The sequence below is a fragment of the Castor canadensis genome, chromosome 5 (assembly GCF_047511655.1).
Source record: "Castor canadensis chromosome 5, mCasCan1.hap1v2, whole genome shotgun sequence".
NCBI classification, from domain to species: Eukaryota; Metazoa; Chordata; class Mammalia; order Rodentia; family Castoridae; genus Castor; species Castor canadensis.
Window position 1 is genome coordinate 170,244,139 of NC_133390.1, and position 14,990 is coordinate 170,259,128.

Below are 14,990 nucleotides of genomic sequence, written 5' to 3' on the forward strand. Positions count from 1 at the left end.
TCAGTTTTTATAGTTTCCGTCTTTCTAGAAATATTTCCATTTCATCAAAGTTATCTAACATTTGGCACACAGATGCCCCTAGTGCTCCTTTACCAACCTGCTTGTTTCTGTGAGGTCTGCAGTGATGTGATGCCTCCTTTTTCATTCCTAGTTTTCATTATTTGAGTCTTATCTGTGTCTTACTCAGCCTAGTCATTTGTCAATTTTGTTCATCTTTTCGAGGAAGCAACTTTTGGCTTCATTGATTTTTTTTTTCTATTCTTTGTTTTGTTAGTTTCTCTAATGTTAATTTCTTTCTTTGGACTTGCCTTAAGTTTATCTGTAACATTTTATTTATTTATTTACTTAGATATGGGGTCTCACTATGTAGCCCAGGCTGGTCTTGAACTTGAGATCCTCCAGCCTCAGCCTCCTGAGTAGCTGGTGTATTACAGGTATGTGCCACTGTGCCTGGCTCTATCCATATTTTAAAAGTTGTGTTTTCTAAACTATTTTCCACAGGGCTAGGGCTATCATTTGACACATGAAAATGTCCCTGATTAAACGGTTTTGGGAAACACTAAATTTGATAACATTAAATATTTCTATTTTGTTTTTTTAAACTGTACAGCTTCTCTGAATGTTTGCTATTTTCACAAATATTGTGAATTCCTAAGAGATGGTTTCGGTATGCAGCATTTTCAAAATGCTCCATTAGGAAACTCAGATTGTTGGGTTTTTGGTAAAGTAACTTTGTGTTCTGGGATTTTCTGAAACCCTGCTCTGAGGTTTTACTATGCACAAAAGGTTTGTATGGTTAGAATGCAGAATGACCATAGAATTTATAACCACTCCAGGACACTTTGAGACTGGGGAGGGTGGCTATGAATAATTCTGTGAAACAATGCGTACAACCCAACTATCCTGAGTCCCAAGCCTGGACGAACGGCCACAGCATAGTCAAGCTGACTCTGCTGGACTCCAGGTCCATTAAAATCAGCTAGGTGACCTTGGCAAATGACTCACTCTCTCTCTGCCTTAGTTATCTCATCTATCTATAAGATGGTGGTAGGTATAGGAGGACCTCCATTAGGGGTCTTTGAGAAATAAATAATTTAATGTATATAAAGAACAGCATGGTGGGGTGGAGCTCCATGGTAGAGCATTTGCCCCACATGTGCAGTGTTCTGGCTCCATCCCTAGCACTGACACACACAACAAAAGCAAACAAAACACCCCAACAGCATAGTAAAGAGCTGTCATCATGGCCGCCACCACCACCATACGTCACTTGGATCTAAGACACACTTCCCCGAGAAGGACAGTTTCTTGATTCGCTGTTGCATCGCCAGCACCTGAGGCAGGGCAGGTGCCACATTTTGTGAAGAAATGAACACACGGATGAGGAAAACATGAGTACAGTGGGGCCTGAGTGTCAGAGCGAGAGATGACAATGCTGAATGCTGATGAGGTCGTGGAGTCACAGGAACTCCCTCTTGTCCCGGATCGGGACGTGAAATGGCACAGCCTCTGCAGGAAAGTGAACACCCTCTTCCCATGGGACCAGTGTTCATACTCATGAGTGCCGACCCGAAGGAACTGAAGATTCATGTTCACACAAAAGCCTGTACACAATCTTTATTTTACAGCAGCCTCACTTATCCATAATTGTCAAAAATGTGGAAGCAGTCAAGATGTCCTTCGGTAGGTGGATGAATAACTAAATTATGGCAAGATCCAGACAATGGAATGTCATTCAGCACTAAAAGAATGACAAAAACAAAACAAACTTGAATTCATACTATCAAGTGAAAGGAGTCCTCAGGCCTGAGATATCCTGGGCTTCCAACTCCATGACGCTCTGGAAAGGGCAAAACCACGGACACAATGAAAAGGTCACCAGTTGCCAGGTTGAGGGAAGGGACCCAGGTGGAGCACAGAGGATAGACACAGCAGTGAGATGACCGTAACCTTGCAATGGCGGCTGCAAATTTTGTACATTTGAAAAAAATCACAAAATGTGCCACACCAAGAGAATCTTAATGTAAGCTGCAGGCCTTGTGCAATAAAGATGTCTCATCCCCTGTGACAAAGGCACCTCTGTGGCACAGGACGTCAGGAGTGGGGGCCATGTATGGAGGGACAGGAGTATTTGGAAGGTTCAGAATCTACTGCTCGATTTTGCTGTAAGCTTAAAACTGTGCTTAAAAATAAAGTTCACTACTTAAAATATACATTGGAAGAAATTCTAGCAGCTTCTGTGGTCTATCTGGTTGTACCCTGCAAGGCCTCCAACACTGGTCATCCTGAAACAGGCCTCTTACTTCCTTCCAGCTAGCAAGTGGTCACTTGCACAACGCAACTGCAGAACAGAAGCCTGGTCCCTCCCCTGCACTAACCCAAGGCACACCACACTCAGGACCCACCATTCGTGAGTCAGACGCCCTCACCTGGCCACTGCTCACCGGCTGTGCTCCAGACACACTTACTGAAATGACCGTGTGTCACTGCACACACTGCAGAAGCCTTGACTCCCTGGGCCTCGCTGTGGGATTTGAGGAAGCACCCGGAAGCTAGCCACTAACAAAAACCGAGTCTCAAAGGACAAAGGGACTTTGGTCCAGGATTGTGTAACAGGCACAGGCACTGGACAAGGCTGTGGCTCAAGTGGCCTCACCCCAGGCTGAGCTCAGTCACACAATTATTAGTGAGGACCCAGATAATTAAGGGACAGAGATCAGAGCAAACATTGACACAGCTCTAACCACGTGACTGCCCTCTCCTGAGCTTTTACAAATAAACTCAGCAAACTGTCCCCACAGCCCCATGAAGTAGCTACTATTGTTATCCTCCCCACTTTACAGATGAGGAAACTGAGGCACAGAGAGACCCAGTCGGCAGCCAAAACATTATTTGGCTAACATGTCAAAGCTGGGCTGTGAACCCAGGCAGGCTGGCTCCAAGACCCATGCTTGTGCCTTCCAAGCGTACAGCACCGTGCAGTTTGCAAAACTCCTTAAGACATCTGTAGCTCATTTAAGCCACACGCAGCCAGCATTTGAGGAACTTAATTCCTACAAGGAATGGCAACGAGGGAATAGCAAGTAAGAAAAATGAAGCCCAGAGAAGGTTTCTGATTTACCCAAAGCAACATGACAAATAGCAAAGAATCTGGAGGCAGATGGTCTGGGTTCAAACTCCAGTTGGGTTATTGATTGACTACATGATCTTGAACGAGTTGACACCTGTGTCTCACTTTTTCCATCTTTCTTAGAGTTCTTATAGAATTAAGAGAGATAATACTTGGGAAGTACCTATTGTTATTGCTATGTCTTATTAGATGCTAACTATGTGCCAGGAATTGTTGTCAAGAGCTTTGTAAACAGGGCTAGAGGTGTGGCTCAGAGATAGAGCACTTGCCTAACATATGTGAGGCCCTGGGTTCCATCCCTAGCACCACCCCCTCTCAAAAAAAGGGCATTTTATATATATATATGTATATATATATATATATATATATATATATATATATATATATATACATATATATATATATGTTGCTAGAACAACAAGAAAAACCACATTCACTACATTGAGAAGCAAAGGACAGGAGGGGAGAAAATATTTGTAAGCTTATACAGGCAAAAGACTAGCACCCCAAATATAGAAAGAACTCCTACAGGCTTGTTCACAAAAAGAGAAACTGCCCAACACAGTAGCCTGTGAAGGAGACAGGCAGCTCGCCGCAGAGGGACACCAGACGGTCGGTGAAGGTCTGTGCAAACTTCAGCCTTGACTCATGAAATCCACACTTTGAAGTTTGATTTTATCACGACTGCAAGGGTGTGAGGAAGCAGGTTTCTAACCCCACTGGAAGCTGATTCCTCCTGTGTGGATGGAAATGTGGCATACCTGTTAAATTCAAAGGCATAGCAGGGCTAGAGGTGTAGGTCAAACAGTAGACCGCCTGCCTAGCCAGCACAAGGCCCTGGGTTCAAATCCCAGTACCATGAGAAGAAAAAACATTGCACAGTGCTGGGGATGCAGCTCAGTGGTAGAGCGTCAGACCTGTACCCACAAGGCCCCGGGGTCCACCCCAGCTCTGGGGACGGGGAGGGGAGGGGAGGGGAGGGGAGGGGAGAGCTATGTCATTTTTCGTCTACCCCAGGGAAACATGTGCACAATTTATAAGATGTTTAGATCAACATTTCTGGTGATGCAGGAAGTTGGAGATACCCTGAACACCACTCAAGAAGGGAACTGATACAGCTATGCTATGAAAGCTCAAGCAGGGTTTTCTGTATTTTCTTTCTTTCTTTTTTTCTTGGTGGTGTGGGGTTTGAACTCAGAGCCTCCCACTTGCTAGGCAGACACTCAACCTCTTGAGCCATGTCTCCAGCTCTTTTGGCCCAGGTTACTTTGGAGATAGGGTCTTGCTTGTTTCCTTGGGCCTGGACCTTGCTTCTCCTATTTATGCTGCCCTGACCCTGACAGGCACTAGGATGACAGGTGTGTGCCACTGTGGCCAGCCACTGGTTGAGATGAGGTCTTGTAAAAGATTTGCCCTGACTGGCCTGGCACTGCAACCCTCCGTCTCCACCTCCCATGTAGCTAGGATTACAGATGTAGACAGCTTGCTTTATTTTTTTTGGACTGCGCTTACATTTTCTTTTTCTTTCTTTTCTTTTCTTTTTTTTTTTTTTTTTTTGGTACTGGGGTTTAAACACAAGACCTCATGCTTGCTAGGCAGGCACTCTACCACTTGAGCCACTCTACTAGCTAGGAGCTGGCTTCGAACCACTATCTTTCTGATCTCTGCTTCCTGAGTAGCTGGGATTACAGGTGTGAGCCGCTGGCTCCCAGTACATTTATTTGGAGGGGGAAGATAAGTTACAGGACAACATGTTCAGTGTATTGCTTCTGGTGCTGGCAAAACAACAAGGAAAAAGAGATAGAATTGGCTGGGCAAGGAGATGCCTGCCTGTAATCCCAGCTACTTGAGAGACTGAAGCAGGAGGATCGGGAGTACCAGATCAGCCTGGGCTACATAGCAGAACCTGTCTCAAAAACAGAATGCAAGCAATAGGACTGGGTGCGTGGTTCAAGTGACAGAGCTGATCAGCACAAGAAGCCCTGGGTCCCATCTTCAGTACGACAAAAGAAAGGGAAAGAAGAAGCACAAGGAAGCCCTACTTCCGAGGCTCGCTGTGACAGCACTGTGCCCAACGCAGGGAAAGGGATGGGTGGGAACCACTTTGAGCCTCAGCCACCATGGCTGGCCCATTTCCACCGCTCTGGACAGCATCTCCCGTTAGCCGTGCCTTACAGAGGCCAGCACCCAGACCTGGAACCACACCCTTGTGTCTTTTATGGGCCTGGGGACTACAGGAGCCTCTGTGACCTTTGGCTGAAACAGACTTTCGGGGGGTGGGGGGGTGGGATTCACTTCCTTCCACCACTGGCCTTCCCCCAGCAGCCCTCCCAGGACACTGTGCCCCTCACTCCCAGGGCCTAGCCAGGTGTGAGATCCTGTGTGTGGGGGTGAGGGGACTCCCTAATAGTAAACTCATGCTCCCCTGCACCCTACCCTCCATCCAGACCAGTTCTCCTGATGCTCTCATACAAAACCCATTCTGCAGTCCCTTCCCCGGGATCCTACCCCTTCAGCATTCTGGGATTTGAGTCTTCTTGTCATTCTGTGGCCAGCTACAGAGCGGGGCTGGTCCCTGTTGGTTGCTTCTGTTAACTTCTGGAAGCTTCCAGCGGTTGGAAGGTTGGGCTTGACTCCAGCCTCCTGGGATCATGTAGCCCTGGGTTCAAGTCCCAGCTCATGTGCTTTTTTTCTCAGCAGGAGATCACTCAGCCTCTCTGAGCCTCATCTATGTCCTTGCAAGGTGGTTGCCAGGATGAAATTAGTGTGCCACAAGGAGGGGCTCCAAACCTGAGAGTCTAAAAATAGAAAGAGACGCTTACCAGAAACCAGTGGGGGATTGAAAGCAGTGTAGGATTGGCGGGGGAGGCAGGGGAAAAGGAACCACGGCCTGCAGCCTGTGTTCAGCTGCAGCTGGGCCGGGGAAGGGTCTGTTTAGGGAGAAGCTGCCCACCTGCTGGGGACCAGGTGCTTCCGGAAAGACCATGGTCTGAACCAGGACAGGCAGAGCTTGGTTGGCCCCTGTTTCTCATGATCCTTGGGGTTGGGGAAAGTGTCCTAAGCAGGGCTTCTCAACCGTGTTATTGTTGCCATTCAGAGCCCATCCTGGGATCTAAGGAGGTGTAGCAGTGTCCCTTCCCGGTCTCCACTCACTGGATGCCAGCAGTATTGCCACTCCCATGTTGTGACAACCAGGAACGTCTGCAGACGTTGTCAAGGGTTGTGGGGGGGAGCACATAAGCACCCCCAGTTGGGAGCCGCAGCTCTAAATCTAATTAAGCCTCCACAGAAACACTGGGATGGATGATGACAGTGACACTACCTTGTTTGGCGGCATGTCCTTCCTTACAGCACTCACTCTGCGCTGATGGCCAGTGCTGTGCTGGTGCCTGTCCACATCAGCGCCTCCTGTCCCCCATCCTAACCTGCCACCTCTGCATCCCTACCCTCGCTGCACAGAGGAGAACCTGGAAAGCCTCTCTCCTCCAAGTTCAAATTCAGCCTGCCCCTTCCAAGGGCCTGCTGTGTGCAGACTTGGAAAGCACTGGTGGCTGTATAGTCTCTCTGGTCTCTTAGTGGACTTGGCCAATGAGGGCTACTGGCAGGAGGCAGGGAGGGAGAAAGGCAGCACTTATTTGGAGCTCCTGAGGCTCCAAATCCCATGTGCAGCCCCTCCCCAGTGGTCCTGGCTTTCTTTGGGGATACTGGCAAGGTCTAGGTTTCCACCAAGTGGTACAGGCTTTGGTAGCTTGGTTAACACCAACTTCTCTCCCTGTTCCTCCTCTACAAGGTGGCAGCATCTTCTTGCTGCGGGTGATTTAATCAGGTTGTCTAATGTGCTCTTTGGCCAGGCACCTGTGGCTCACACCTGTAATCCCAGCTACTCAGGAGACAGAGATCAGAAGGATCGAGGCTCGAAGGCAGCCCAGGTAAACAGTTCATGAGACTCTGTCTTGAAAAAAACCATCACGAAAAAGGGCTGGCAGAGTGGCTCAAGGTGTAGGCGCTGAGTCCAAATCCCAATACTGCAGGAAAAAAAAAAGTGCTCTTTGGCTCCTCACTTCTATCATGCATTCAACAATCCCCTGTATTCCATCCCCACAGTTGTAATATCTGGAGGAGTTTCTGTTTCTCTGCGTGAACTCAACTGGGATTTAGCTTCCTAAAATGTGCTTAGATGTCAGAACAATGACCTCTCTCCAATACATGGGACATAGCTCCTGAATATGAAAATATGTATGGTTGATAGATGTATTAGTCAGGACTCTTTTGATTGCAAGTGACTAAAAACCCACCCCCAAGTTTTTTGAACAACAAAAAGGGATTTGCTGATGCACTGGCTTCAGGTACAGTTTGATCCAGGAACTGCAGTGCTGTTTTTGGGATGGTGGTATCCTTGCTTCTTCTTTGTCTTGTATGATCTTCATTCTTAGGCAAGCTATCCCAGAGTGGTGGCAAAGTGTGATTCCTGCAGCAACAGGCCTCTACCCCTGCAGGTCGCCACACTCAGCATGAAGAGCTCTCTCCCAATATTTCCAGCTGAAGCAGAATTCTTTTTTTTCTAGCTTGGATCACATGCTCATTCCTGAGCCCATGGCTGCTCTCAGCAAGATGGTCTCATTCTCTCCTTTTTTAGAAAACTGCGGGTTTATATATACACATATTTATTTATTTATTATACATAAAATGTATAAATAAAATTATAGCAATATATTTGATGTATAAATATAATTATATTGATCATATTAGTATATTTATTTTGTATATAATAAAATTACCATTTTAACATTTTTAAATGTAGAGTTCAATGACATTAAGCCTGTGCACATGATCTTGTGACCGTCACCACCGTCGGTCTCCGGGACTTTTTCATTTTCCCACAATAAAATTTGCCTCTGTTAGGCAATAATTTCTTCTGCCCTCTCCCAGGCCCCAGTAACCTCTAATCAACTGTAAGCATCAATGAATTTACATATCATAGATAATTCCTTAAGGCAGAATTCCGGTGGCATTTGGCTCCTTTTACTTTTTTTTTTTTTTGGCTCCTTTTACTTAGCAGAATGTTTTCAAGGTTCACCTGTGGTGTAGTGTGGATCAGAACTCATTCCTTTTCATGGCTGAGCAGTATTCCACTGCACAGATGAGTCACATTTGTCTATGTATTCATCCAGTGATGAACATTGACTTCTTTCTACTTTCTGGCTGCTGTGACCATGTGTGCACACACTCTTTACCTGGGCACAAGTTTTCTCTGCTCTGAGTGGAAGTGGTGAGTAGGTGATAAGTTTAGCTCCCTCTTTTCTGAAACAATTTTCTTTCTTAGCATCCAGAATGCACCCCAGGCTGTTGGTTTCCTCCTGTGCCACCTGCCATGTCTCTGCCTCCTTTCCTGACCCTTCCACCTCCTCACCCAGTGACCAGATGTGAAACCCCCTGTGGGTTCCAATCTGTGGCCCCTTCTTCACTCTCCCCACTGGTTCCCTGATGACTTCCTCCAGGCTCTGACTTTGAAAACCTCTACCCTGGTGATCCAAATTCCTGCCTCAGACTCGGCTGAGCTTCAGGCTGGCATCCTCAAGTGACCACCTGACCTTGCCACGTGGCTGTCCAAAGGGCCTTTTGCACACATACCCTGCATGGCACCTGCCAGCTGGCTCAGGAAAGGGCTCTTCCCTCTTCCTTTTGTGTTGGGCACTATGCTGTAGTCATTCTGGATCCTCACTTTTCCTCACTCTCCATCCATCCAGCCCATGTGCAAATCCTACTGGCTCTGCCTTGACAATGTGCCCAGACCTTACTCCACCTCTCTGCCTCTACTGCTACCTGCCACCAGGCCAGGCTGCAGCCGCATGTCACCTGGATGGCTACAGTCCCTGCTTCCCTGGTCCCTCTGCCCTGCAGGCTCTCCTCCATGTGCCACCAGAAAGATCCTGCTAGAATCCGAGGCTAGGTCAGGGCTTCCTCTGCTCAGAACCTCCCATGGCTCCCAACTCACCCAGAGAACAGCCAAGGTCTCCACCAAGCCCTATGGGGCTGCCCCCATTGCCTCTCTGACTCCACCTCCTCTCACTGTCTCCCTTGCTTACTCAGTCCCAGCAAAATGGAGCTCCTGGCTGTTTCTCCAATCTCCAACCATGCTTTCACCCACGGCCTTTAGAGCTTCTGTCTATCTGCCGTAGTGCACATTGCCTTCCCCACACCGGCTTCCTCAGCTTCCTTCAGTGTTCTCAAGGTGAATGGGTGAGACTTTCCTTGCCATCCCCCTAGATTACCATATCCTCCCTGCTTTATTTTCTCCACAGCACCTGTCACCACAGAGCACTCTGGTTTTGTTCGCTGTCTGTCTGTCTGAGCCACAGTGTAAGGAAGAGGTGAGGATTTGTCCCTGAGAGCAGTTCTAGCACCTGAAAGGGTAACTGACACATCTTTTAACTGGATTAGGGATTGAACTCTTAGTCCAAAATGATTAAAAACAAAAAAAGAGCTGAAAATTCTGTAGCTGGAATGGCTTCAGGCATGACTGGATCCAGGAGCCAAATATCCGTAAGACTCATTCTTTTCACTTCTTGGTTCTGCCTTCCTCTGGCTTAACCACACTGACTCCAGGCTAATTCTCCAAGGAGAGCAACAGTAGCTTCTCCTCTTTCCCACTAGAAGCCAGGAGCAGCCCCCACGCCAGGCACAACAACCAGAACCATCTCCAGACACCATCCAATGTTTCCCGTAGGCACAATGGCCCCATTTGAGACCCACAGCAGCACTGGGGTATGATCTCTGCTGTCCTCACACCCAGCATGACTCCTGACACGTGGTTGGTGCTCAGAAAATATGCCCTGCATTGAACGAATGAACACCAGCTTGTGCGCGGGAATGGGAACAGCGCAGAGATGCAATGGTGCACTTCACCACAGAGGCCCAGGGTCCAGCAGAAGCCCTGGGCATTTCCAAGAAGAGAAACATGCTGCTCCCTTGCTCTGAGTCCCAGGAACTCACAAATTAGTAGGTCAGAGGCAGGGTGACAGTCGGAGGGACCAGCACTGCCTGGCCAGTCTGGTGCTGAGGCCACAGGAATTGTCTGGACCTCAGAACCCGCCTGCAGCAACTCGCTGTCTAGTTTTGTTGGGTAGCGGAGATACGATTCACATTACAACTCACCCTTCAAAAGCGTACAAGTTGATGGCTTCTGGGACATTCAGAGTTGTGCAGCCATGACCACAATCAATTCTGGAACATCTTCATTGCCCCCAAAAGAATCTGTACCCAGGAGTAATCACTGTCACTTACTCAGCCCTGTGCCCAGCCCCTGGCAACCACACCTGCTCTGTGTAGCTGAAGGTTTTCCTACTCTGGGAATTTCACAGAAATGGAATCACGGAGTCTATGATTTCTTTCACTTAGCAAGATGGTTTCAAGGTTGATCTGTTAAAGAATGTGTCATATTCCTTTCCTATTTACGGCCAAGTAATATCCCATTGTATGGATATACCACATTGCATTTGTGCATTCATCTTACGCTGGACATTTGGGATCTTTACACTGTTTGGCTACCTAGAAAAAGGCTGCTGTGCACGTTCACGTATGAGATTGGTGCGCCTTGCTCTCAGCTGGTTTGGGTTTACAAAAACACCTAGGAGTGGTATTGCCCTGTATTATGGCAGGTCAGGATTTTTTGTTGGCTGCTCAGCTTGGGGACTGTGCTAGGTGTGCAATGGTCCCAGCCTTTTGCTCTTTTCACAGTCAGAATAAACTCCAAAACTAAACAAATGATTGGGTGACCAACATAGACCAAAATGGGTCTATTTTTTATATGGCCAAGTAAAGAGCTCCAGATAAATTAAAATTAAAGAAATATTTTTTACTATTACTTAAGAAAGAAAGAACAACGAACCAACAGCAAAACAGATATCTCTGAAATAGGAGATTAAAATGTTAGGATAAATAGCAGTTACCAAAACTTAGCTACACTGCTGTGTCCGTGTGTGTCTGTGTATCTGTGTGTGTGTGTGTCTGTGTTTCTACACATGTATGTCTGTGTGTTTATGTGTTTCTCTGCGTGTGTGTGTGTGTGTGTGTGTGTGTGTGTGCACGTGTGCTGGGGAAGGGGTAGGAACCCAATTCTAAGGAATGTGGGTGAAGGCACTAGTGCTCTGCAGGTTGGGAGAAGCTGCTGTCACTGAGGCAGAGCGGGGAGCACCAGTGCAGGATGAGCTCTGTGTGGCAAAAGTGGGCAGGTGGCAGAGACCTGAGCAGGTAGAGGGGATCAGACGTGCCCACAAGGCTGGGAAATAATTTCTCCCAGACCAGGGATGATTTGTCATTCCTACAGTCTTGGTACCCTCAGGAGCAGAGAGACTCCATTGCTAAATAATCTTTTCCAGTTGGGGCAGCCATGAAGACACAGGGAGGCTCAGATTCCCCCCACCCCGCCTGCTCCCTGCCCCTCCCAGGGATCTTGGGAACCATGTCGCCTTCCATGGGCTCCAGCACTGGAGCTCCCTTCTGTGCAGGTGGAGGAGGAAAGAGGCAGTCCCCAGGAATCCTGGAGTCAGGAAAAGAGACAAAAGGGAGACACACATAGAGGAGGAGGGGGACACCCCAAGGAGACACACCTCTCCCAGCCTCCCCTGGGAGGATGAATGGTGGGGCACAGTGAGGCTGATGTTATGATGGAGGAAGTCACCCTCTTTGCTGTCCAGTGGGACCACTGTGGGGACAAATTCCCACAGAGTTGCCAGCTTCTTTGCTGGATACACAGCTGTGAGGAGAGAGATGAACAGAGCAGGTCACAGATGATAGGCGTGTCCTGGGGAAAATAAGGCAGAGTGTAAGTGCACTAGTGTCAAACCTTGCCAGCTTGTCACCCAAGGTGACACCCAAGGTGATGTAAGATCAATAAAGGATAGTCTCCTGCAGCTTGGGATGTGGGCTCAGAGTAGGTACCTACAGAACTACGGCTGAGGGTGAGGGTGGGGGAGTTGAACAAGTCAATGCAAAATCTTTCCTCACTCATGATGAGAAGATCAGGTGCCCTGGTGCCAGGGTAGCTCACAAGAATGTGTTGGAGGCAAGGGGAAGAGGGCAAAACCCTTCCAGCCCTGACTTGGGGTAAATCAGGACCAGGAGGCGTCTGTGGGAACTGTTGGGACCATGGCGCCCTCTGGTGGCCAAGATATAGCAGCGTTGAGGTGGAGGAAATGGGGTGGGTGGGCAGTGGCTTCCTGCTTGGTGTGAGAAAGGGGATGTTCTGAGATGTGCTGGGGAGGCTGGTGTGGCCTGGGGGACCCATTGGGAGGTGTCATCTTGGAGCTGGAGTCCACAGCATCCTTCTAAAGTCAGCTCTTCCCACCTCCCCACCTTGGTAAGGATACCATGTTCTCCCAGTCAGCCTCTACACAATGACAGAGGGAAACTCAGTGAACCAACTCCCCTGTTCCCTTGTCCCTCTGCTGAGCTCACCCTGATGCGGGTCTACACTGGCTCCCGCGGGACCCTCAGGATGAACCCAGGTGCCCTCACAGATAGCTGCTGGGTATCACCGCTGATGGCTACCTTCCTCCCTGCCTCTGTCCCCACCTGAGGGGTGCCTGGGGTGGCTCTTCGCATCCTCCTCTTGTGAGGGCACACACAAGACAGGACAAAAACAAACCACAGACACTAATTCCAGCTGTGATGTCTTAAATATTTACACCAAACACACATGCACACAATACACACACACACACACACGTACACACATGCAAAATACAGTTGAGATGGATGAATGGTTAGATGGATAGATAATATGGATGAATGGATGGATGGATTGGATGGATAGGTGGATGGAAGGATATATAGATAAGTGGATAGATGGATGGATGGAGAGACAGACAGACAGGCATCAGATAGATAGATAGGGATAGACATAGCTTCCCATGGAGAGAATCCAAAAGTTCCCACTGATGTTCCTCCTTAATGGAAGCCCAGTTTTCCTTCTGCCTGCAACCCCTCTCCCAGCCCTGACAGAGGAATGGGGTGCTGTGTTTGAGTGTTGCCTTAAGCACACACAGAAAACACAAATTTGGGGGCAGGGAGAGCAGCTGAGCAGTGACACACAGAGGGGAGGCCAGGGCAGCCAGGAGTGTAGCGTCTGTGTGGTGGGAGAAACCAGCTTGGCAGCTGGAAAGGGAGACACAGGCCCAGCTTCCAGGGCCCTGAGCACCTGGTATACATCCCCATGCAGACATTACTCAGAGGGAAATGGAGTCAGAGAGACCCTGGCAGTGGCCAGCTGTGAGGTAGAAAGCAGAAAACAACAGGTGTTTATCTCTTTCCGGTGAAAGTGGGCAGGTGAGCACACCAAAACTGACATGGCTCTCCTGAATGCCAGGGCCCAGGTGTCTTTGTCCTTGTGTCTGACAACAGTGACTTCTGTTTTAAAGATGGCTTCACGGACCAGGCACTGGTGGCTCACGCCTGTAATCCTAGCTACTTAGAAGGCACAGATCAGGAGGATTGCAGTTCAAAGCCAGCCTAGGCAAATAGTTCGCAAGACCCTATCTCAAAAATACTTATCACAAAAAGGGCTGGTAGAGTGGCTCAGGTGTAGGCCCTGAGTTCAAGCCCCAGTATTGCAAAAAAAAAAAAAAAAAAAGATGGCCTCATGGGTCCAACATGGCTGCTGGACAGGGGGGCCCTGGGGTAGGTGCTGGATAATTGCCACAACACATCCAGCTGTGTGTTTGAATTTCAGGCAAGCAATGAACTCATTTTTAGTATAACTATGTGCCCATTGTTACAAGGGACAAGACTTGCTAAAAAAAAAGTATTTCTTATTGCTCTGAAATTCAGATTTAATCAACATAGGACCACAGGGCAGAGACACACAATGAGAGAGGAGAGAGAGAGAGAGAGAGAGAGAGAGAGAGAGAGAGAGAGAGAGCTGGAGAAACAGAAGAAGGAATGATGGGCAAACAGAGATATGGCCGCAAGACACATGCAGCAGGACTAGAGAAGAGGCAGAAAGTGCAGAAGAGCCAGAGACCATGCCCTGGACTGATACCGAGGCAAGGAAAGTTGGAAGGAGAATGGCCTAGCCAAGGCAGGATGGGGGAGGCATGGGGGATGCCCAGCTAGAGTTCCTCTCCCAGGCCAGGAGAGAACAGGCTACCAAAAGCAAAGACGTCATTGTCTGCACACAATGGCAGCCCCACCCCAGGCTAAAGGAAGGAGAGCACCAAAAGGAAAGCAAAGTTTTAAAACAAAAATAGCTGCTGGAGCTCCCACCATCTGCATTCCAGTCAGTAGACTAGAGGAAGAATAGAGGCACTTCCTATAAATTGCATCCAATCAGCCAGCACTTTGTCTCATGGCCACACCATAACCACCTTCAAGAGAGCCTGAAGAGTGTGGGCCTTATTCCAGGCAGTCACCTACCCAGCTGGAAACTGGTTTCTGTTATTCAGGAAGAAGGGGAAAATGGATACTGTCACTGTCTCTTTCTTGCTGGAATGATGTGCTAGCAGGAGCTGTAGCATCTTTGGGGACCATAGAAACATAGAAGTTGTTCCCCAAATAACTGCTGATTGAATACTAAACCTTCTGGACTTGAATGGAGCCACCTCCATCCATTGACTCACTCATCCCATAGTTATTGGAGTGTCGACTATGTGTTCTGGGCACAGCTGTGAGTTCCACCCTCAGGAACTCACACTCTACCTGGGGAGACAAGATGGCAACTGAACAAAACCTGGTGGAAACATGCCTTTCCTTTTAATCTTGTTTCTGTTTTGTTTTGTGGTACTGGGGTTTGGACTCAGGGCCTCACACTTGCTAGGCAGGTGCTCTACCACTCTACCAGCCACACCTTTCCTTTTAAGGTGGG

The 14,990-nt window shown here is 48.3% G+C and overlaps 1 long non-coding RNA gene across 1 annotated transcript in view; it reads right to left on the reverse strand.

Annotated features, from left to right (window-relative positions):
• Positions 1 to 3,562: 3,562 nt before the first annotated feature.
• LOC141423421 (uncharacterized) overlaps positions 3,563 to 14,990 on the reverse strand; it is a 31,277-nt gene continuing 19,849 nt past the window's right edge. The window contains exons 2-3 of the long non-coding RNA XR_012448290.1: positions 5,639 to 5,928; positions 3,563 to 3,866 (exon numbers count right to left, since the gene is read on the reverse strand). This is a non-coding gene — a long non-coding RNA (uncharacterized lncRNA). The remainder of the gene's footprint in view (positions 3,867 to 5,638; positions 5,929 to 14,990) is intronic.